We start from the raw sequence: 25,526 nt of genomic DNA on the forward strand, positions 1-25,526 counted from the left end.
ACGCTCTTTGGTCTGCCTGAAATTTGTTGGTCTCCCAGTGTAAAGAGTTGTCCCCGACCGAGTGTTGCAGATTGGCACATTCCAAGGTCCAGGACTACGTGCTGAGGGACGCACTAAAGCTTGGGGCAGCCGCTGCAAAGGCGCAATGAGGAAGGGTCGCTGTCTAAGACCTTTCTGCCATAGGGCACTGAGGGACTGGGAAAGGTATAGACCCCTCGGGCTGTAGGGCTCACAATGAATGTATGTAGTGAATAGTAAATGTATCATAATTGTATTGAAATACTTCAGAGTGCAACAGGATGTATGTCGATAAATCCAATCCCATTGCACAGCCTGACTGTCTGTAATGACCATATTGAAATGACAGTAACATTCATTGGTTATATTGAAGCATCTTCTGACCCATGTGTAAAAGTTGAATCTGATTGCATTTATTTTGTGATGTCCATTTAGAAATGTACTGCAATGCTCTTCCAGGTATTTTATGAATAAGTATATTTTTCCAAAAAAAGAGATGGGAATCGGGGGATGGTCAAGAGGCTGGAATTGGAGGAGCGCAGATATCTCGGAGGGATGTAGGGGCTGGAGGAGGTTACAGAGATAGGGAGGGGTGTAGAGGCTGGAGGAGGTTACAGAGATAGGGAGGGTTGTAGGGGCTGGAGGAGGTTACAGAGATAGGGAGGGTTGTAGCGGCTGGAGGAGGTTACAGAGATAGGGAGTGTTGTAGGGGATGGAGGAGGTTACAGAGATAGGGAGGGTTGCAGGGGCTGGAGGAAGTTACAGAGATAGGGAAGGTTGTAGGGGATGGAGTGGGTTACAGAGATAGGGCGGGTTGAAGGGGATGGAGGGGGTTACAGAAATCGGGAGGGTTGTAAGGGATGGAGGGGGTTACAGAGATAGGGAGGGTTGTAGGGGATGGAGGAGGTTACAGAGATAGGGAGGGTTGTAGGGTTTGGAGGAGGTTACAGAGATAGGGAGGGTTGTAGGTTATCGTGGGGGTTACAGAAATAGGGAGGGTTGTAGGGACTGGAGGAGGTTACAGAGATAGGGAGGGTTGTAGGGGCTGGAGGAGGTTACAGAGATAGGGAGGGTTGTAGGGGCTGGAGGAGGTTACAGAGATAGGGAGGGTTGTAGGGGCTGGAGGAGGTTACAGAGATAGGGAGGGTTGTAGGGGCTGGAGGAGTTTACAGAGATAGGGAGGGTTGTAGGGAATGGTGGGGGTTACAGAGATAGGGTGGGTTGAAGGGGATGGAGGGGGTTACAGAAATCGGGAGGATTGTAAGGGATGGAGGGGGTTACAGAGATAGGGAGGGTTGTAGGGTATGGTGGGGGTTACAGAGATAGGGAGGGTTGTAGGGGGCTGGAGGAGGTTACAGAGATAGGGAGGGTTGTAGGGGCTAGAGGAGGTTACAGAGATAGGGAGGGTTGTAGGGACTGGAGCAGGTTACAGACATAGGGAGGGTTGTAGGGGCTGGAGGAGGTTACAGAGATAGGAAGGGGTGCAGGGGCTGGAGGAGGTTACAGAGATAGGGAGGGGTGTAGGGACTGGAGGAGGTTACAGAGATAGGGAGGGTTGTAGGGGCTGGAGGAGTTTACAGAGATAGGGAGGGTTGTAAGGGATGGAGGAGGTTGCAGAGATAGGGAGGGTTGTAGGGGGCTGGAGGAGGTTACAGAGATAGGGAGGGTTGTAGGGGCTGGAGGAGGTTACAGAGATAGGGAGGGCTGTAGGGGCTGGAGGAGGTTACAGAGATAGGGAGGGTTGTAGGGTCTGGAGAAGGTTACAGAGATAGGGAGGGGTGTAGGGGCTGGAGGAGGTTACAGAGATAGGGAGGGTTGTAGGGGGCTGGAGGAGGTTACAGAGATAGGGAGGTTTGTAGGGGCTGGTGGAGGTTACAGAGATAGGGAGGGTTGTAGGGGCTGGAGGAGGTTACAGAGATAGGGAGGGGTGCAGGGGCTGGAGGAGGTTACAGAGATAGGGAGGGTTGTAGGGACTGGTGGAGGTTACAGAGATAGGGAGGGTTGTAGGGACTGGTGGAGGTTACAGAGATAGGGAGGGTTGTGGGGGCTGGAGGAGGTTACAGAGATAGGGAGGGTTGTAGGGGCTGGAGGAGGTTACAGAGATAGGGAGGGTTGTAGCGGCTGGAGGAGGTTACAGAGATTGGGAGTGTTGTAGGGGATGGAGGAGGTTACAGAGATAGGGAGGGTTGCAGGGGCTGGAGGAAGTTACAGAGATAGGGAAGGTTGTAGGGGATGGAGTGGGTTACAGAGATAGGGCGGGTTGAAGGGGATGGAGGGGGTTACAGAAATCGGGAGGGTTGTAAGGGATGGAGGGGGTTACAGAGATAGGGAGGGTTGTAGGGGATGGAGGAGGTTACAGAGATAGGGAGGGTTGTAGGGTTTGGAGGAGGTTACAGAGATAGGGAGGGTTGTAGGTTATCGTGGGGGTTACAGAAATAGGGAGGGTTGTAGGGACTGGAGGAGGTTACAGAGATAGGGAGGGTTGTAGGGGCTGGAGGAGGTTACAGAGATAGGGAGGGTTGTAGGGGCTGGAGGAGGTTACAGAGATAGGGAGGGTTGTAGGGGCTGGAGGAGGTTACAGAGATAGGGAGGGTTGTAGGGGCTGGAGGAGTTTACAGAGATAGGGAGGGTTGTAGGGAATGGTGGGGGTTACAGAGATAGGGTGGGTTGAAGGGGATGGAGGGGGTTACAGAAATCGGGAGGGTTGTAAGGGATGGAGGGGGTTACAGAGATAGGGAGGGTTGTAGGGGATGGAGGAGGTTACAGAGATAGGGAGGGTTGTAGGGTATGGTGGAGGTTACAGAGATAGGGAGGGTTGTAGGGTATGGTGGGGGTTACAGAGATAGGGAGGGGTGTAGGGGCTGGAGGAGGTTACAGAGATAGGGAGGGGTTTAGGGGGCTGGAGGAGGTTACGGAGATAGGGAGGGGTGTAGGTGCTGGAGGAGGCTACAGAGATAGGGAGGGTTGTAGGGGCTGGAGGAGGTTACAGAGATAGGGAGGGGTGCAGGGGCTGGAGGAGGTTACAGAGATAGGGAGTGTTGTAGGGGCTGGAGGAGGTTACAGAGATAGGGAGGGGTGTAGGGGCTGGAGGAGGTTACAGAGATAGGGAGGGGTGTAGGGGCTGGAGGAGGTTACAGAGATAGGGAGGGTTGTTGGGGCTGGAGGAGGTTACAGAGATAGGGAGGGGTGTAGGGGATGGCGGGGGTGTAAGTTCATGGGGCTATTTGAACATGTATATGTTTGGTCCAGGCTGAACAGAGGTCTCGGGCTGGCTGTGTGGGACAGTCTGCGAGGGGATTCGTGTTCCCTCTTCATTTCCAGGTATTTTGATGATGATTCACTTTCCCCCAGCGCCAGGCTCCGCTCCCAGTGCTGCCTGAGCAGAGAGTGAACATTGGACAGTGTTTATATCCAGTTCCATAGACATTACAGGCGTTAATAACTGAAAACTGCAGTTTCCGCTTTTTAATATAAAACGAAGATTCTTATCCTACCATGCAGCAATGGGCGGTTAATCAGTTTCATCTCAAAAGTGGTTTGGTGAGATTGTGTAGAACACAGGCTGTGATTTGTTTCAGACTGAAATACCTCTCGTTTCAAATCGCAGTCCCGTTTCAATCCCTGATCCGTTCTCCCATTCATTCCGAGAGTCAATTCACTCTTAAAGGCGCCGGAGAATTTTAAATTGAATGGGTTATAAATAGTGAAACTGAGACCGGGGCCTCCTGCAGACGCTGTTCAGCCCTGCCTCCATCAGAGTTTACTGCAATGCGCCGGATGAAGAAAGTCTCAACCAACAGCCCCCACACAGCCCAGTTCACCAGCAGCCCCCACACAGCCCAGTTCACCAACAACTCCCACACAGCCCAGTTCACCAGCAGCTTCCACACAGCCCAGTTCACCAGCAGCCCCAACACAGCCCAGTTCACCAACAACTCCCACACAGCCCAGTTCACCAGCACCCCCCACACAGCCCAGTTCACCAGCACCCCCCACACAGCCCAGTTCACCAGCAGCCCCCACACAGCCCAGTTCACCAACACCCCCCACACAGCCCAGTTCACCAACACCCCCCACACAGCCCAGTTCACCAACACCCCCCACACAGCCCAGTTCACCAGCAGCTCCCACACAGCCCAGTTCACCAGCAGCCCCAACACAGCCCAGTTCACCAGCAGCCCCCACACAGCCCAGTTCACCAGCAGCCCCCACACAGCCCAGTTCACCAGCAGCCCCCACACAGCCCAGTTCACCAGCAGCCCCCACACAGCCCAGTTCACCAGCAGCTTCCACACAGCCCAGTTCACCAGCAGCCCCAACACAGCCCAGTTCACCAGCAGCCCCAACACAGCCCAGTTCACCAACACCCCCCACACAGCCCAGTTCACCAGCAGCCCCCACACAGCCCAGTTCACCAGCAGCCCCCACACAGCCCAGTTCACCAACAACTCCCACACAGCCCAGTTCACCAGCAGCTTCCACACAGCCCAGTTCACCAGCAGCCCCAACACAGCCCAGTTCACCAACAACTCCCACACAGCCCAGGTCACCAGCACCCCCCACACAGCCCAGTTCACCAGCACCCCCCACACAGCCCAGTTCACCAGCAGCCCCCACACAGCCCAGTTCACCAACACCCCCCACACAGCCCAGTTCACCAGCAGCCCCCACACAGCCCAGTTCACCAGCAGCCCCCACACAGCCCAGTTCACCAACAGCCCCCACACAGCCCAGTTCACCAACAGCCCCCACACAGCCCAGTTCACCAGCAGCCCCAACACAGCCCAGTTCACCAGCACCCCCCACACAGCCCAGTTCACCAGCAGCCCCCACACAGCCCAGTTCACCAACACCCCCCACACAGCCCAGTTCACCAGCAGCCCCCACACAGCCCAGTTCACCAGCAGCCCCCACACAGCCCAGTTCACCAGCAGCTTCCACACAGCCCAGTTCACCAGCAGCCCCAACACAGCCCAGTTCACCAGCAGCCCCAACACAGCCCAGTTCACCAACACCCCCCACACAGCCCAGTTCACCAGCAGCCCCCACACAGCCCAGTTCACCAACAGCCCCCACACAGCCCAGTTCACCAACAGCTCCCACACAGCCCAGTTCACCAACAGCCCCCACACAGCCCAGTTCACCAGCAGCTTCCACACAGCCCAGTTCACCAACACCCCCACACAGCCCAGTTCACCAACACCCCCCACACAGCCCAGTTCACCAGCAGCCCCCACACAGCCCAGTTCACCAGCAGCCCCCACACAGCCCAGTTCACCAACAGCCCCCACACAGCCCAGTTCACCAGCAGCCCCCACACAGCCCAGTTCACCAACAGCCCCCACACAGCCCAGTTCACCAACAGCTCCCACACAGCCCAGTTCACCAACAGCCCCCACACAGCCCAGTTCACCAACACTCCCCACACAGCCCAGTTCACCAACAGCCCCCACACAGCCCAGTTCACCAGCAGCCCCAACACAGCCCAGTTCACCAACAACCCGCACACAGCCCAGTTCACCAACACCCCCCACACAGCCCAGTTCACCAGCAGCTCCCACACAGCCCAGTTCACCAACACCCCCCACACAGCCCAGTTCACCAACAGCCCCCACACAGCCCAGTTCACCAACAGCCCCCACACAGCCCAGTTCACCAACACCCCCCACACAGCCCAGTTCACCAGCAGCTCCCACACAGCCCAGTTCACCAACACCCCCACACAGCCCAGTTCACCAACACCCCCCACACAGCCCAGTTCACCAGCAGCCCCCACACAGCCCAGTTCACCAGCAGCCCCAACACAGCCCAGTTCACCAGCACCCCCCACACAGCCCAGTTCACCAACAGCCCCCACACAGCCCAGTTCACCAACAACCCGCACACAGCCCAGTTCACCAACACCCCCCACACAGCCCAGTTCACCAACACCCCCCACACAGCCCAGTTCACCAACACCCCCCACACAGCCCAGTTCACCAGCAGCCCCCACACAGCCCAGTTCACCAGCAGCCCCAACACAGCCCAGTTCACCAGCAGCCCCCACACAGCCCAGTTCACCAACAGTCCCCACACAGCCCAGTTCACCAGCACCCCCCACACAGCCCAGTTCACCAGCAGCTTCCACACAGCCCAGTTCACCAGCAGCCCCCACACAGCCCAGTTCACCAACAGCCCCAACACAGCCCAGTTCACCAGCAGCCCCCACACAGCCCAGTTCACCAGCAGCCCCCACACAGCCCAGTTCACCAGCAGCTTCCACACAGCCCAGTTCACCAGCAGCCCCAACACAGCCCAGTTCACCAACAGCCCCCACACAGCCCAGTTCACCAGCAGCCCCAACACAGCCCAGTTCACCAACAGTCCCCACACAGCCCAGTTCACCAACACCCCCCACACAGCCCAGTTCACCAGCAGCCCCCACACAGCCCAGTTCACCAGCAGCCCCCACACAGCCCAGTTCACCAACAACCCGCACACAGCCCAGTTCACCAACACCCCCCACACAGCCCAGTTCACCAACACCCCCCACACAGCCCAGTTCACCAACACCCCCCACACAGCCCAGTTCACCAACACCCCCCACACAGCCCAGTTCACCAACACCCCCCACACAGCCCAGTTCACCAACACCCCCCACACAGCCCAGTTCACCAGCAGCCCCCACACAGCCCAGTTCACCAGCAGCTCCCACACAGCCCAGTTCACCAGCAGCCCCAACACAGCCCAGTTCACCAACACCCCCCACACAGCCCAGTTCACCAACACCCCCCACACAGCCCAGTTCACCAGCAGCTCCCACACAGCCCAGTTCACCAGCAGCCCCCACACAGCCCAGTTCACCAACAGCCCCAACACAGCCCAGTTCACCAGCAGCTCCCACACAGCCCAGTTCACCAGCAGCCCCCACACAGCCCAGTTCACCAGCAGCCCCCACACAGCCCAGTTCACCAGCAGCTCCCACACAGCCCAGTTCACCAACAACCCGCACACAGCCCAGTTCACCAACACCCCCCACACAGCCCAGTTCACCAGCAGCTCCCACACAGCCCAGTTCACCAACACCCCCCACACAGCCCAGTTCACCAACAGCCCCCACACAGCCCAGTTCACCAACAGCCCCCACACAGCCCAGTTCACCAACACCCCCCACACAGCCCAGTTCACCAGCAGCTCCCACACAGCCCAGTTCACCAGCAGCCCCCACACAGCCCAGTTCACCAGCAGCCCCCACACAGCCCAGTTCACCAACACCCCCACACAGCCCAGTTCACCAACACCCCCCACACAGCCCAGTTCACCAGCAGCCCCCACACAGCCCAGTTCACCAGCACCCCCCACACAGCCCAGTTCACCAGCAGCCCCCACACAGCCCAGTTCACCAACACCCCCCACACAGCCCAGTTCACCAGCAGCCCCAACACAGCCCAGTTCACCAACAGCCCCCACACAGCCCAGTTCACCAACAACTCCCACACAGCCCAGTTCACCAACACCCCCCACACAGCCCAGTTCACCAGCAGCTCCCACACAGCCCAGTTCACCAGCAGCCCCCACACAGCCCAGTTCACCAACACCCCCCACACAGCCCAGTTCACCAACAGCCCCCACACAGCCCAGTTCACCAACACCCCCCACACAGCCCAGTTCACCAACACCCCCCACACAGCCCAGTTCACCAGCAGCTCCCACACAGCCCAGTTCACCAGCAGCCCCCACACAGCCCAGTTCACCAGCAGCCCCCACACAGCCCAGTTCACCAGCAGCCCCCACACAGCCCAGTTCACCAACACCCCCCACACAGCCCAGTTCACCAGCAGCCCCAACACAGCCCAGTTCACCAACAGCCCCCACACAGCCCAGTTCACCAACACCCCCCACACAGCCCAGTTCACCAACACCCCCCACACAGCCCAGTTCACCAGCAGCCCCCACACAGCCCAGTTCACCAACAACTCCCACACAGCCCAGTTCACCAGCAGCCCCCACACAGCCCAGTTCACCAGCAGCCCCAACACAGCCCAGTTCACCAACAGCCCCCAAACAGCCCAGTTCACCAACAACTCCCACACAGCCCAGTTCACCAGCAGCTTCCACACAGCCCAGTTCACCAGCAGCCCCCACACAGCCCAGTTCACCAACACCCCCCACACAGCCCAGTTCACCAGCAGCTCCCACACAGCCCAGTTCACCAGCAGCCCCCACACAGCCCAGTTCACCAGCAGCCCCAACATAGCCCAGTTCACCAACAACCCGCACACAGCCCAGTTCACCAACACCCCCCACACAGCCCAGTTCACCAGCAGCTCCCACACAGCCCAGTTCACCAACAACCCGCACACAGCCCAGTTCACCAACACCCCCCACACAGCCCAGTTCACCAGCAGCTCCCACACAGCCCAGTTCACCAACACCCCCCACACAGCCCAGTTCACCAACAGCCCCCACACAGCCCAGTTCACCAACAGCCCCCACACAGCCCAGTTCACCAGCAGCCCCCACACAGCCCAGTTCACCAGCAGCCCCAACACAGCCCAGTTCACCAGCAGCTCCCACACAGCCCAGTTCACCAGCAGCCCCAACACAGCCCAGTTCACCAGCAGCCCCCACACAGCCCAGTTCACCAACAGCCCCCACACAGCCCAGTTCACCAGCAGCCCCCACACAGCCCAGTTCTCCAGCAGTTCCCACACAGCCCAGTTCACCAACAGCTCCCACACAGCCCAGTTCACCAGCAGCCCCCACACAGCCCAGTTCACCAACAACTCCCACACAGCCCAGTTCACCAACACCCCCCACACAGCCCAGTTCACCAGCAGCCCCCACACAGCCCAGCTCACCAGCAGCCCCCACACAGCCCAGTTCTCCAGCAGTTCCCACACAGCACAGTTCACCAGCAGCTCCTAGTCAATTCTATCTTGCCCTTCTCTTTTTCAAATGTCTAAAATTCCGCCGGTGAGCCTTTGGTACCATCTCTTCAGCATTGGGTCATAATCTTTACTTCGTCAGAATCGCCCTGCTGAAAGAGATGAGTACACCCCCAAAGACGTCCCTCCCAACACACACTTTTGGTGCATCGCTCACTATTCCTTCGGTCAATTCAAATTAGTGGCAATATTCTCAAAGGACACACTTCCTGCTCACTCAATTTCGATGCGAAATGAGTATTCTTCACTAAATCAAAATTAAGACGTGTCTCTCTGGGTCACATTGGACTCGAAATGCTAACTCAGTTTCTCTCCCCACAGATGCTGCCACCTGCTGAGTTTTTCCTCACTTCTGCTCAACTCAAGTTCATATAATTGGATCTCATGTCCCATTTTGAGATGATTTCTCTCTCGGCCTTTATTCTCTTTCCTGTCTATCCCTCTCTCTTTCCTTAGCTCTTTCCTATCTTCCAATTTTTTTCTCTCCCTGAATTAATCTTTCTGAATTGTACTTCTTCATCAATTCTGGACCCATTTATTAAATCGCTAAAGGAATTCACCCTTTCTTCCTTGAGCCCCAGGTGTCCATCCCTTTTGTCTCCTGATCTCACGTTAATCTCGAAGTGTTGAGCTGCAGCCAGTAAATCATCTTTTCTCAATCGTTTCGAGTTTCTGAGGGTCAAATCATCTCCCTCAACAAAGGTTTGGGCCTCAAAGCTGCTCCTGTTCCAGTGAACCTGTTCCAGTCTCTGGGTTTATTCCCGGACTTGAGCCCCCAATTTTGTTATGACCCCCCCTAAAACAAAATAACCAAATTTACTGAATGACCCCCAAGGAAGAAGTTACCAGCAAGATTTCTCTGTTTGTAACTTGTAGGTTAGCACAAATCAGAATGAACATAAATTAAACATGGATTAACAGGCCAGTGATATTTCAACTAAAAAGATAAATTTCACTTTAAATAGTTGATACAACAAAGATACAGCTTACAAAACCACAAGCACTGACATCATTCCCCACAGATATGTGGCACTGCATAGCTCCACAGTTCTACAATATATTGCTCTCTGAGGAAAGCTTTCATATTCAAGTCTCAAGAGCAAGCCAAACTTCTATGAATCCTCTCTCCCTCGAGTCACAATAATCCTGACAGTGTTGCTTTCTAGAGTTCTATTTCAATCGGCCAATTAATAACACCCCAGTTCATGATTTGATCACTTCTGGGAAAACACATAACTCTTTGGCATTTTTTAGCTCTCTGAGCAATTCACACAGCTTTCAGGGTTTTAGACCTTTTTAGCCAGCTCACACAGTACCTCCAAGAGCTCTTGTCTCTGTATCTGCCAAACAGAAAAGAAATGATCTCTTCCTGAGAGTTAGTTGCTTCTTCTCCTCACAAGAATTCACTTGTGTTCCTCTTTCTGTCTCTGACTGCTTTCTCTTTGTGTTTGCATCTGTGGCTTCAACATCCAGCTTCTCTGCCTGCAGCTCTCCTTTGTGTCTGCAGCTCTCCTTTGTGTCAGACCACAAGGCTTCTTCCTTAACTTTATTCCTGATGGTGCAATATCCAGGCTAATGGTTGCCAGGTCACATGGCCCAGTATTTCTTACTCTCCAAGATAATTACAATTGCTCCCTTTATGTGAAGCATTCTCAATTGGCTTTCCTGGTGACTATCTGATATTGATGGCCTCAGGTGCTCTTCCACACAAGGGGTAACTCACTCATTCTGTTTACCCCATTTCAACTTTTCATAATATTAAAACATTCCATTTGGTCACCCTTTAATTTTCCCTTTCGCTGTTGGTATAATATCACATTTCTGGCATCAGCGTGTAAATATCTGCATTCCCTCCGGTACCTCTATATTCTTTTTTAACACTCCAGGTGTGATCTAACCAAGGTTTGATACAATTTTAACAAAAGTGTGTTACTTTCAGTTCTATCCCTCTGGAAATGAACCCTAGTGCTTTGTTCATTCTGGCCTTCTAACCTGCTTTGTGTATCATACTTGCAGATCCCTTTTCTCTTCTTCCTCAATCTTGCCTCCTAAAGTAAAATGCGAGCTCCTCATTTTCCTTACTCGGACGTGATCCCTCACATTTACCTATGCTGAAATTCATTAGCCAATGATATGCCTGTTTTGCAGGTTAGTTCACGTCTTTGTGTAGTTTGTTGGATTCCTCCTCAGTGTTGAGCTCCAGACCTCAGGAGAGGAAGAGAGAACCTTATTTTTAAAAAGCAAAGCTCCGGCCCTCAGAGTTGAGAACTCCAGCTCCCACTGAGCCTCAGGGTGCCAGCCCTGGAATTGCTGCACACGCACAGGTCGTTCCTTTATACTATCTTCAGGTTCTGCGCCTGAGCCAGCAGGAGAATGGCTGAACGTGTGCAGTTTGCGGGGTTCAGGCTTCAGTCTGGCAGATGGCCCTGTACACGTGCACACAAGGGAAAGAAGACCCCAAAAATGAAACAGCGCAAAATGGGGGGGGTCAGATGACTCAGATGAGAAGTTGCATTACACAGAGAGGCCATAAAGAAGCTGGACAGGAGAGTGGGAACTGCAGAGAGCAGATTTCCCAAAAGAAGAGTGGAAAGAGAGAGGGTCAGAGGGAAATCCCAGGAAGACAGGTAAGTCAAGGAACAAGAGCAGGAATGGGAAACAGACCCCGTTCAGTCAAGTTGAAGTAAGGAGCAAAGAAAAAGGCTCTGAATTAAAGAGAGAAAGCTGCAGGGAGGAGAATCAAGGCAAAGTGGTCTTGAGAGAGGTTTGAGATCTGAGGAGACAGCCAAAGGTTAGGGATTCCTTAAAACAGACCTGTGAAGTGGTGGTGTCCTGTTGGCATGGCTGAGTCTCAGACAGAGTGGAAGGTGAGACTTGAATGCACAAGGTAACCTAGGGGAGAGGAACATCAGAAGGAGAGATCAACACCCTGGAGGTGGATATTTGTTGAAGACGTCAGAGAGAAAGCATCATTGGGAAAAAGATTCCAAGGTGAGTTCTTCGAGAGTGGAGACTGGAAACCCTGGTGTGAAAGGTAGAGTTTCGATGAGAGCAGTTGGCTCTCAGTGTGATGAGCTTCTTGGGGGAGTTGATGAGAGATCCATAGCTTCTGCTTTGGATGGTATCTGTCACTTGATCCCAGAGTGTAGTGTGTCTGAACACAGGTTGCCTATTGGTTTACATGGGCCTGTGTACATAGTGTGAACATGAGAGTATAAGATAGACTTTGTAACTTGTGTTATTCTTATGAATCTGTAAAGATCTGTAAATATCTGGCTGTGGGTGAAGGAGTATTATAATATAGTTCATCTTTTCATGTTAAATAAAATGTTATTTTTGTTAAAATACATCGACAGATGCTGTGACTCTTCAGTGGCTGCTCGCCAAATTTCTACACAAAAAGTAAAAGTTAGGATCTACAAAGCCGGGTTCCACCCCGGGGTCTGACTTGCCCAGTAGTAACATCAGCTGGGGTCATAACAATTGACTGACCTCCCCTCCTTCACCAGGGTGGATCTGCTTATTTAGAAATAGTGTTTTTGATTCAAAAATCTAAATCTTTAATGTAAATTGTGACACCAGTGATCCCAATACCAATCCTTATGGGACCCCACTTCCAGTTTTCCCATTGGTCTAGAGTCATATTAGTTTGCCTCTTCTCATTCTTCCTAACAAGATGAATCACTGTCCATTTTTCTGCAATTAGCTTTATCCACCACATTTGCACCTATTCCACCATCCTGCCCATCTGCTTTTGGGATCCATCACAACCTCACTGTTTACTACACTCTGAAGCTTCATGTTACCTTCAGGTTTCCGGATTGTGCCCTGTACCTCCAATTCATATGAAAACCAGCAGTGATCGGAATAGCAAACCTGAGAGAACAGGGAATACCTCCCTCCATCGAAAAGACAGGCTTGCTCTACAACTCTCTGTTCTCGAGCCCCTAGCCAATCCGTATCCCTGCTGTCATCTCCGCTTTTTATTTCTCATAGGCTTCAATTTTGCGAATGAACCTAATCCATGGTGTTTGATCAAACTCCTTTTGAACGTCCATGTACACATTAACTGCACTGCTCTCATCCATCCTCATTGCTCCTTCACCAAAAGACTCCATCAGTTCAGTCAAATCCCATCTGCCCTTCTCAGATCCCTGCTGGCTTTCCTTTATTAGTTTGTACCTGTCCCAGTGGTTGTTCATGTTCTCCAGGATTATTGTTACTAAAAGCGTCCCCACCACCGTAGCGTTGGTCTGTAATTGTCAATTTCTCCTTCTTTTGGAACGAGGGAGTAATTCTTGCAACAATCAGCTCCTTTAGTACCAGCCCTGTTATCTAAAGGGTTTGGAAGATTGTGAGCAGAGCTTTGACACCCCTGCCCTCGCTTTTCTCAGCCACTTAGGGTCCATTCCATCCAGACTGGGTGATGTATCCGCTTTAAATTCAGGCAACCGTTTTTAGAACCTCCACTTCATCTATTTTTATCCCATCCAGTATCCTGACAGCTCCTTGTTTACCAGCGCTTTGGCAAAGTACTCACCCTTGGGATACACCAGTATAACGTCAGAATCAACTACCTCAGAGATGTCAGCCTCCACCAATAGATCTACCATTTGGTTCCTAATCGGTCTCCTCACTCCTCTGAAAACACTGATTATCTTCCTGTAAGTTTCTTTAGTCCCTCCACATCATTGAGGCCTCATCCCTAGGACTGTCGTGACACGCCTCCTAAAGTCTGGTGCACAGTTGTTCAGGTCTAAGTTGGTGTTTTATAAAGGTTTCCAATAATTTCCTTATTATGCCTCCATTTCTAAAGCCCAGGATCACATCACCTTTTCTAAAAACTGTGTAATCAACTTGTGCTGCCTTCAAAGCTTTCTGTTGCATTTAATATATAATCGATTCTCTATTTTACATTCGATTGGGATGAGAAGGTTTGCAAGAGTGTGCAGAATGAATTTACTGGAACAGTCTCAGGGATAAGTGACTTCAGTTCATGTGGAGAGAGTGGAGAGGCTGGGAGTGTTTTGCTTCCAGCAGAGAATGTTGAGGAGGAGGTTGAATCGAGGTGGTCAAAATCACCGGGGGTTTGGATAGAGTAAATAAAGAGAAAATGTTTCCAGCTGCTGACAAGTCAAAAACTAGAGGCTACTGACTGATGATGATTGGCAAAGGATGCAGAGAGGAAATGAGGAAAGCTGAGTGAGCTGCTGTGAACTAGAACACGCTGCCTGAAAGGGCAGGGGAAGAATATTAAATAGGTACTTTCAAATGGGAATTGGATAAGTAATTGAAGGGAAAATTTGGAGAGCAAATGGGGAGAGAGTGGAGACAAATTGGATACATCTTTCAAAGACCCAGACCAGACATAGGAACAAGGGGCCAAATGGGCTCTTCCTGTGCTTAAGTAATATATCATACCATATAAAATCTATACATATAATATTATATTTATATTTAATATATAGAAGCTGCTTTCTGTCTCCTCTCTGATAATACCTTCCATTCTGCTTTCCTATTTCATTAATACAATCTCAAACTTTCTATCCTTCCTGTATTGTCCACTGTCTAACTTTATCTCTCTCTCTGTCACTAATATACAGAATCTCTATTTTTTAATTATACAGAGCTTATCTCTTGCCAATATGGAGGGTCTTTCACTGTTTCTAATGCAGACTCCCGATTTGACTGTTCATAATACAGACGCCTCAGTCTAAATGTTCATTATAGAGAGGCCCTCACTCTAACTGTTCATTCTACAGAGGCCCTCACTCTAAGTGTTCATTATACAGACTCCTCACTCTAACTGTTCATTATACAGAGCCCCTCACACTAACTGTTCATTGTACAGAGCCCCTCAACTAACTGTTCATTATACAGAGCCCCTCAATCTAACAGTTAATCGTACAGAGACCATCAAACTAACTGTTCATTATACAGAGCCCCTCACTCTAACTGTTCATTGTACAGAGCCCCTCAACTAACTGTTCATTATACAGAGCCCCTCAATCTAACTGTTCATTATAAAGCGTCCCTCAATCTAAATGTTCATTATACAGAGCCCCTCACACTAACTGTTCATTATACAGACTCCTCAATCTAACTGTCCATTATAGAGAGCCCCTCACTCTAACTGTTCATTACAAAGACCCCTCACACTAACTGTTCATTATACAGAGCCCCTCACTCTAATTGTTCATCATACAGAGCTCCTCACTCTAACTGTTCATTATACAGACCCCCTCACTAGAACTGTTAATTATGCAGACACCTCATGCTAACTGTACGCTATACAGATCCCCTCAATCTAACTCTTCATTATACAGAGCCACTCACTCTAACTATTCATTGTACAGAGCACTTCACTCTAACTGTACATTATACAGAGCCCCTAACTCTTAATGTTCATTATACAGAGACCCTCACAATAACTGTTCATCAGACAGAGCCCTTCACTCTAACTGTTCATTATACAGAGCCCCTCACTCTAACTGTTCATTATACAGAGCCCCTAACTCTAACTGTTCATTACACAGAGCCCCTCACTCTAACTGTTCATTATACAGACCCCCTCACTATAACTGTTCATTATATAGAGCCCCTCACTCTAACTGTTGATTAAACAGAGCCCCTCACTCTAGTAGACCGATCGTCTCAGCTTGCTCCTGCCCCACAGAACTCATTTCTCGTTATCTTGACTCCCTTCTCTCTCCCCTTGTCCAGTCCCTTCCCACCTACATCCGTGATTCCTCTGACACCTTACGTCACATCAACAATTTCCAGTTCCCTGGCCCCAACCGCTTCCTCTTCACCATGGACGTCCAATCCCTCTACACCTCCATCCCCCACCAGGATGGTCTGAGGGCCCTTAGCTTCTTCCTCGAACAGAGGCCCGAACAATCCCCATCCACCACTACTCTCCTCTGTCTGGCTGAACTTGTTCTCACACTGAACAATTTCTCCTTCAACTCCTCTCACTTCCTCCAAATAAAAGGTGTGGCTATGGGTACCCGCATGGGCCCCAGCTATGCCTGTCTCTTTATGGGGTATGTGGAACATTCCTTGTTCCAGTCCTACTCCGGCCCCCTTCCACAACTCTTTCTCGATGATTACTTCGGTGCCGCTTCATGCTCTCGTTGGGACCTGGAAAAATGTATTAATTTTGCTTCCAATCTCTACCCCTCCATCATTTTCACGTGGTCCATCTCTGACACTTCCCTTCCCTTCCTTGACCTCTCTGTCTCAATCTCTGGTGATAGACTGTCCACCAATATCCATTACAATCCCACCGACTCCCACAGCTATCTCGACTACAGCTCCTCACACCCCGCTTCCTGTAAGGACTCCATCCCATTCTCTCAGTTCCTTCACCTCCGTCGCATCTGTTCCGATGATGCTACATTCAAAAACAGTTCCTCTGACATGTCCTCCTTCTTCCTTAACCGAGGTTTTCCTCCCACGGTCGTTGACAGGGCCCTCAACCGTGTCCGGCCCATCTCCCGCGCATCCACCCTCACGCCTTCTCCTCCCTCCCAGAAGCATGATAGGGTCCCCCTTGTCCTCACTTATCACCCCACCAGCCTCCGCATTCAAAGGATCATCCTCCGCCATTTCCGCCAACTCCAGCATGATGCCACCACCAAACACATCTTCCCTTCACCCCCCCCATCGGTATTCCGCAGGGATCGCTCCCTCCGGGACACCCTGGTCCACTCCTCCATCACCCCCTACTCCTCAACCCCCTCCTATGGCACCACCCCATGCCCACACAAAAGATGTAACACCTGCCCCTTCACTTCCTCTCTCCTCACCGTCCAAGGGCCCAAACACTCCTTTCAAGTGAAGCAGCATTTCACTTGCATTTCCCCCAACTTAGTCTACTGCATTCGTTGCTCCCAATGTGGTCTCCTCTACATTGGAGAGACCAAACGTAAACTGGGCGACCGCTTTGCAGAACACCTGCGGTCTATCCGCAAGAATGACCCAAACCTCCCTGTCGCTTGCCATTTTAACACTCCACCCTGCTCTCTTGCCCACATGTCAGTCCTTGGCTTGCTGCATTGTTCCAGTGAAGCCCAACGCAAACTGGAGGAACAACACCTCATCTTCCGACTAGGGACTTTACAGCCTTCTGGACTGAATATTGAATTCAACAACTTTAGGTCGTGAGTCCCCTCCCCCATCCCCACCCCCTTTCTGTTTCCCCCTTCCTTTTTTTTCCAATAAATTATAAAGATTTTCCTTTTCCCACCTATTTCCATTATTTTTTAAAAAATAAAAAAAAAAAACCCCACTAGAGCTATACCTTGAGTGCCCTACCATCCATTCTTAATTAGCACATTCGTTTAGATAATATCACCAACTTCAACACCTCTGTGTTCTTTTGTTCTATTGTCGTTGACATCTTTTGATGATCTGCTTCTATCACTGCTTGTTTGTCCCTACAACCACACCAACCCCCTCCACCTCTCTCTCTCTCTATCTCTCCGCCCCCCACACACACACCTTAAACCAGCTTATATTTCAACTCTTTCTTGGACTCGAACTCAAGTTCTTTCGAAGGGTCATGAGGACTCGAAACGTCAACTCTTTTCTTCTCCACCGATGCTGCCAGACCTGCTGAGTTTTTCCAGGTAATTCTGTTTTTGTTTTGGATTTCCAGCATCCGCAGTTTTTTTGTTTTTATCTCTGTGTTTAATTGACTGCCACTGCTCTTCAAGAAATGCCTACCTCCTTGAAGAAGTTCTGTTCTTCTCTGTGACAAGATTTCCGTTCCTCTCTTTTGCCTTGCTCAGCTTCTTTGCTTTCCATTTCTCTCCTGGTGTTTGACAAGGTGTTTACTAAAACCCGCTTTCACAGCCATATCTCCTTTCTCAGTGACTGTCTCCGTCTCCGACTTACCCCACGTGGATTTCAACTGAAATTCCACCCCTCATGTTTCGAACCCACCCAGGATTACAGGTATCTCTGGGACATAAAACGTTTCTCGGACTGCTGTTCCCAGACCATTCTGAGATCCACACTCAGTGCCATGCGCCGCCATATGAACACACTCGACCTCTCCCTCCAGCAGCACCGCCGTACCCTTTTTCAAAGCTGCGCGTGCCCCCAGTTTCATTTTATCCTTCGGCTCATCCGACGCCTCAACAAGAAACTTTTTCTCTTTCTCTCAAGTGCTAAGGAACGCAAGCTCCAGCAACTCATCGACACCAACACCCATCTAGGACCCTCCACCCCTGCCTGTCCCTCCGTCCCCACCCCATCTTCCAATCCCAGCCCCAGCTGTGTATTCACTATACCCCCTGACCTTCCCCTCTCCGACGCTGACCGTTCAGTGCTCAGCAAAGGACTTAGTTTCATACCCTTACGCCCTCACCTCAATGAATTTCGGGCTCGGCATGATGCTGAACTCTTCTTCCGCCGTCTTCGTCTCCGGGCTCACTTCTTTGGGCAGGAGTCCTCTCCCAGTTCAACAGATCCTTTTACCCATCTCCAATATTCTCCCTCCACCTGGACCCCTCCCTCTGGATTCTTACCTTCTCTTGATCTTTTCATTGAGAACTGTCGGCGCGACATTAGTCGTCTCAATTTCTCTGCTCCTCTCACCCACTCTAACCTGTCTCTCTCTGAACTTACTGCACTCCATTCTCTCAGGTCCAACCCTGACATTGTCATCAAACCTGCTGACAAGGGTGGTGCTGTTGTTGTCTGGCACATTGACCTCTACCTCGCGGAGGCTGAGCGTCAACTCGCAGACACTTCCTCCTACCTCTCCCTGGACCATGACCCCACCACTGAACATCAAGCCATTGTTTTCAGGACTGTCACTGACCTCATCTCCTCTGGGGATCTCCCTCCCACAGCTTCCAACCTGATAGTCGCCCAACCTTGGACGGCCCGCTTCTATCTCCTACCCAATATCCACAAACAGAACTGCCCCAGTAGACCGATCGTCTCAGCTTGCTCCTGCCCCACAGAACTCATTTCTCGTTATCTTGACTCCCTTCTCTCTCCCCTTGTCCAGTCCCTTCCCACCTACATCCGTGATTCCTCTGACACCTTACGTCACATCAACAATTTCCAGTTCCCTGGCCCCAACCGCTTCCTCTTCACCATGGACGTCCAATCCCTCTACACCTCCATCCCCCACCAGGATGGTCTGAGGGCCCTTAGCTTCTTCCTCAAACAGAGGCCCGAACAATCCCCATCCACCACTACTCTCCTCCGTCTGGCTGAACTTGTTCTCACGCTGAACAATTTCTCCTTCAACTCCTCTCACTTCCTCCAAATAAAAGGTGTGGCTATGGGTACCCGCATGGGCCCCAGCTATTCCTGTCTCTTTCCATCATTTTCACGTGGTCCATCTCTGACACTTCCCTTCCCTTCCTTGACCTCTCTGTCTCAATCTCTGGTGATAGACTGTCCACCAATATCCATTACAAACCCACCGACTCCCACAGCTATCACGACTACAGCTCCTCACACCCCGCTTCCTGTAAGGACTCCATCCCATTCTCTCAGTTCCTTCGCCTCCGTCGCATCTGTTCCGATGATGCTACCTTCAAAAACAGTTCCTCTGACATGTCCTCCTTCTTCCTTAACCGAGGTTTTCCACCCATTGTCGTTGACAGGGCCCTCAACCGTGTCCAGCCCATCTCCCGCGCATCTGCCCTCACACCTTCTCCTCCCTCCCAGAAACATGATAGGGTCCCCCTTGTCCTCACTTATCACCCCACCAGCCTCCGCATTCAAAGGATCATCCTCCGCCATTTCCGCCAACTCCAGCATGATGCCACCACCAAACACATCTTCCCTTCACCCCCCCATCGGCATTCCGTAGGGATCGCTCCCTCCGGGACACCCTGGTCCACTCCTCCATCACCCCCTACTCCTCAATCCCCTCCTATGGCACCACCCCATGCCCACGCAAAAGATGCAACACCTGCCCCTTCACTTCCTCTCTCCTCACCGTCCAAGGACCCACACACTCCTTTCAAGTGAAGCAGCATTTCACTTGCATTTCCCCCAACTTAGTCTACTGCATTCGTTGCTCCCAATGTGGTCTCCTCTACATTGGAGAGATCAAACGTAAACTGGGCGACCGCTTTGCAGAACACCTGCGGTCTATCCGCAAGAATGACCCAAACCTCCCTGTCGCTTGCCATTTTAACACTCCACCCTGCTCTCTTGCCCACATGTCTGTCCTTGGCTTGCTGCATTGTTCCAGTGAAGCCCAACGCAAACTGGAGGAACAGCACCTCATCTTCCGACCAGGCACTTTACAGCCTTCCGGACTGAATATTGAATTCAACAACTTTAGGTCGTGAGTCCCCTCCCCCATCCCCACCCCCTTTCTGTTTCCCCCTTCCTTTTTTTTCCAATAAATTATAAAGATTTTCCTTTTCCCACCTATTTGCATTATTTTTTAAAAAATAAAAAAAACACCCCCACTAGAGCTATACCTTGAGTGCCCTACCATCCATTCTTAATTAGCACATTCGTTTAGATAATATCACCAACTTTAACTTTAACACCTCTGTGTTCTTTTGTACCATTGTTTCTGACATCTTTTGATGATCTGCTTCTATCACTGCTTGTTTGTCCCTACAACCACACCACCCCCCTCCACCTCTCTCTCTCTCTATCTCTCCGCCCCCAACACACACACCTTTAACCAGCTTATATTTCAACTCTTTCTTGGACTCAAACTCAAGTTCTGTCGAAGGGTCATGAGGACTTGAAACGTCAACTCTTTTCTTCTCCGCTGATGCTGCCAGACCTGCTGAGTTTTTCCAGGTAATTCTGTTTTTGTTTTTGCCCTCACTCTTACTGTTCATTATACAGAGCCCCTCACTCTAACTGTTCATTATACAGAGCCCCTCATTCTATCTGTTGATTATACACAGCCCCTAACTCTAAATCTTCATTATACAGAGCCCCTCACTCTAACTGTTCACTATACAGATTCTTCATTCTAACAGTTGATTATAAAGACCCCTCACTCTAACTCTTCAGATTACAGACCTCTCTCTCTGACTGTTGATTATACATAGCCCCTCACTCTAACAGTTCGTTACACAGAGCACCTCATTCTAACTGTTCACTATACAGAGCCCCTCACTCTAACTGTTCATTATACAGACCCCTCACTAACCGTTCATTATAAAGAAGCTCTCATTCTTACTGTTCACTATACAGAGCCGCTGACTCTAACTGTTATTTATACAGAGCCCCTCACTCTAAATGTTCATCATACAGAACCCTCACTCTAACTGTTCACTATACAAAGCAACTCACTCTAACAGTTCAATATACAGAGCCCCTCACTCATACTGTTCATTATACAGAGTCCCTCATTCTAACAGTCCACTATACAGAGCCTCTCACTCTAACAGTTCACTATACAGAGCCTCTCACTCTAACTGTTCACTATACAGAGCCCCTCACTCTCAATGTTCATCATACAGAACCCCTCACTCTAACTGTTAACTATACAGAGCCCCTCATTCAAACTGCTCATTATACAGAGCCCCTCATTCAAACTGCTCATTATACAGAGCCCCTCGCTCTAACTGCTCACTATACAGAGCCCCTCTCTCTAAATGTTCGTTATACAGACCCCCTCACTCGAACTGTTCACTATGCAGACCCCTCACGCTAACTGTACACTATATAGAGCCCCTCACTCTAACTGTACACAAGACAGAGCCCCTCACACTAACTGTTCATTATAAAGAGCCCCTCACTCTAACTGTACATTATACAGAGCCCGTCACTCTAACAGTTCATTTTACAGAGCTCCTCACTCTTACTGTTCATTATACAGAGCCCCTCAATCTAACTGCTCATTATACAGAGCCCTCACTCTAACTGTTCATTATACAGAACCCTCACTCTAACTGTTCACTATACAGACCCCTCACTCTAACTGTTCACTATACAGAGCCCCTCAATCTAAATGCTCACTATACAGAGACCCTCACATTAACTGTTCATTATATAGAGCCCCTCACTCTAACTGTTCATTGTACAGACCCCTCACTCTACCTCTTCATTATATAGAACACCTCACTCTTACTGTTCATTATACAGAGCCCCTCACTCTAACTGTTCATAATACAGAGCACCTCACTCTAACTGTTCATTATACATTGCCCCCCCAATCTAACTGTTGATTATACCGAGCCCCTTACTCTATATTTTCATTATACAGAGCCCCTCACTCTAACTGTTCATTATATAGAGCCGCTCAATCTAATTGTTCATTATACAGATCCCTCATTCTAAATGTTAATTATACAGAGCCCATCACGCTAACTGTTCACAATACTGAGCCCCTAACTCTAATTCTTCACTATTCAGAACACATCACTCTAACCGTTCATTATACAGAAGCCCTCACTCTTACTGTTCACTATACAGAGCCGCTGACTCTATCTGTTCATTGTACAGAGCCCCTCACTCTAAATGTTCATCATACAGAACCCTCACTCTAACTGATCACTATAAAGAGCACCTCACTCTAACTGTTCACTATACAGAGCCCCTCACTCATACTGTTCATTATACAGAGCCCCTCATTCTAACTGCTCATTATACAGAGCCCCTCACTCTAACTGCTCACTATGCAGAGCCCCTCACTCTAAATGTTCATTATTCAGACCCCCTCACTCGAACTGTTCACTATGCAGACCCCTCACGCTAACTGTACACTATACAGAGCCCCTCACTCTAACTGTGCACAAGACAGAGACCCTCACTTTAACTGTTCATTATACAGAGCCCCTCACTCTAACTGTTCATTATACAGAGCCCCTCACTCTAACTGTTCACTATACAGAGCCCCTCAATCTAAATGCTCACAATACAGAGCCCCTCACGTTAACTGTTCATTATACAGACCCCTCAATCTAACTGTTCATTATACAGACCGATCATTCTAACGGTTCAGAATACAGAGCCCCTCACTCTAACTGTTCATTATACAGACCCCTCACTCTAACTCTTCATTATACAGAGCCCCTCACTCTAACTTTTCATAATTCAGAGCACCTCACTCTAACTGTTCATTATACATTGCCCCCCAATCTAACTGTTCATTAGACAGAGCCCCTTACTCTATATTTTCATTATACAGAGCCCCTCACTCTAATTGTTCGTTACAAAGAGTCCCTCACTCTAACAGTTCATTATACAGAGTCCCTCGCTCCAACTGTTCATTATACAGAGCCCCTAAAACTAACTGTACATTATACAGAGTCCCTCACTATAACAGTTCATTATACAGCGCTCCTCACTCTAACTGTTCATTATACAGATCCCTCATTCTATCTAAATATATATATATAAATACAAAAAAACTGCGGATGCTGGAAATCCAAAACAAAAACAGAATTGCCTTGAAAAACTCAGCAGGTCTGGCAGCATCGGCGGAGAAGAAAAGAGTTGATGTTTCGAGTCCTCATGACCCTTCAACAGAACTTGAGTTCGAGTCCAAGAAAGAGTTGAAACATAAGCTGGTTTAAGGTGTGTGGGGGGGCGGGGGGGTGGAGAGAGAGAGAGAGAGAGAGAAGTGGAGGGGTTTGGTGTGGTTGTAGGGACCAACAAGCAGTGATAGAAGCAGATCATCAAAAGATGTCACCAACAATAGAACAAAAGAACACAGAGGTGTTAAAGTTGGTAATATTATCTAAACGAATGGGCTAATTAAGAATGGATGGTAGGGCACTCAAGGTATAGCTCTAGTGGGGGTGGGGAGCATAAAAGATTTAAAAGTGGGAAAAAGTAAAATCTATATAATTGTTGGAAAAAAACAAAAGGAAGGGGGAAACAGAAAGGGGGTGGGGATGGAGGAGGGAGTTCAAGACCTAAAGTTGTTGAATTCAATATTCAGTCTGGAAGGCTGTAAAGTGCCTGGTTGGAAGATGAGGTGTTGTTCCTCCAGTTTGCGTTGGGCTTCACTGGAACAATGCAGCAAGCCAAGGACAGACATGTGGGCAAGAGAGCAGGGTGGAGTGTTAAAATGGCAAGCGACAGGGAGGTTTGGGTCATTCTTGCGGACAGACCGCAGGTGTTCTGCAAAGCGGTCGCCCAGTTTACGTTTGGTCTCTCCAATGTAGAGGAGACCACATTGGGAGCAACGAATGCAGTAGACTAAGTTGGGGGAAATGCAAGTGAAATGCTACTTCACTTGAAAGGAGTGTTTGGGCCCTTGGACGGTGAGGAGAGAGGAAGTGAAGGGGCAGGTGTTGCATCTTTTGCGTGGGCATGGGGTGGTGCCATAGGAGGGGGTTGAGGAGTAGGGGGTGATGGAGGAGTGGACCAGGATGTCCCGGAGGGAGCGATCCCTGCGGAATGCCGATAAGGGGGGTGAAGGGAAGATGTGTTTGGTGGTGGCATCATGCTGGAATTGACGGAAATGGCGGAGGATGATCCTTTGAATGTGGAGGCTGGTGGGGTGATAAGTGAGGACAAGGGGGACCCTATCATGTTTCTGGGAGGGAGGAGAAGGCGTGAGGGCGGATGTGCGGGAGATGGGCCGGACACGGTTGAGGGCCCTGTCAACGACCGTGGGTGGAAAACCTCGGTTAAGGAAGAAGGAGGATATGTCAGAGGAACTGTTTTTGAATGTAGCATCATCGGAACAGATGTGACGAATGTCGAAGGGTCATGAGGACTCGAAACGTCAACTCTTTTCTTCTCCGCCGATGCTGCCAGACCTGCTGAGTTTTTCCAGGTAATTCTGTTTTTGTTTTGGATTTCCAGCATCCGCAGTTTTTTTGTTTTTACCTCACTCTAACTGTTCATTATACAGAGCCCCTCACTCTAATTGTCCATTATACAGAGCCCATCACACAAACTGTTCATTATACAGAGCCCCTCACACTAACTATTCATTATAAAGATCCCCATACACTAAATGTTCATGATACAGACCCCTGACTCTAACTGTTCATTATACGGAGCCCCTCACTCTAAATGTCCATTATACAGTGCCCCTCACTCTAACTGTTCATTATACAGAGCCCCTCACACATTCAGTTCATTATGAAGTGCCCGACACACTAACTGTTCATGATACAGACCTCTTACTCTAACTGTTAATTATACAGAGCCCCTCATAATAAATGTTCATTATACAGAGACCCACGCTCTAAATGTTCACTATACAGCTCCCCTCTCTCTAACTGTTCATTATACTGTCCCCTCACTCTAACAGTTAACTTTACGGACCCCCCACTCTAACTGTTCACTATAGAGATCCCCTCACACTAACTCTTCGGTTTACAGAGCCCTTCACTCTAACTGTTAATTATAAGGTGCCCCACACTTTAACTATTCATGATACAGACCCCTCACTCTAACAGTTCATCATACAGAGCCCCTCACTATAAATGTTCATTATAAAGGGCCCCTCGCTCAATCTGTTCAATATACAGAGCCCCTCACTCTAACTGTTCATTATAGAGCCCCTCATTCTAACTGTTCATTATAAAGAGCCACTCACTCTAACTGTTCACTATACAGAGCCCTCACTCTAGCTGTTCAATATACAGAGCCCCTCACTCTAACTGTTCATTT

Source organism: Carcharodon carcharias (genome assembly GCF_017639515.1).
Source record: "Carcharodon carcharias isolate sCarCar2 chromosome 29 unlocalized genomic scaffold, sCarCar2.pri SUPER_29_unloc_12, whole genome shotgun sequence".
In the NCBI taxonomy this organism is placed as follows: domain Eukaryota; kingdom Metazoa; phylum Chordata; class Chondrichthyes; order Lamniformes; family Lamnidae; genus Carcharodon; species Carcharodon carcharias.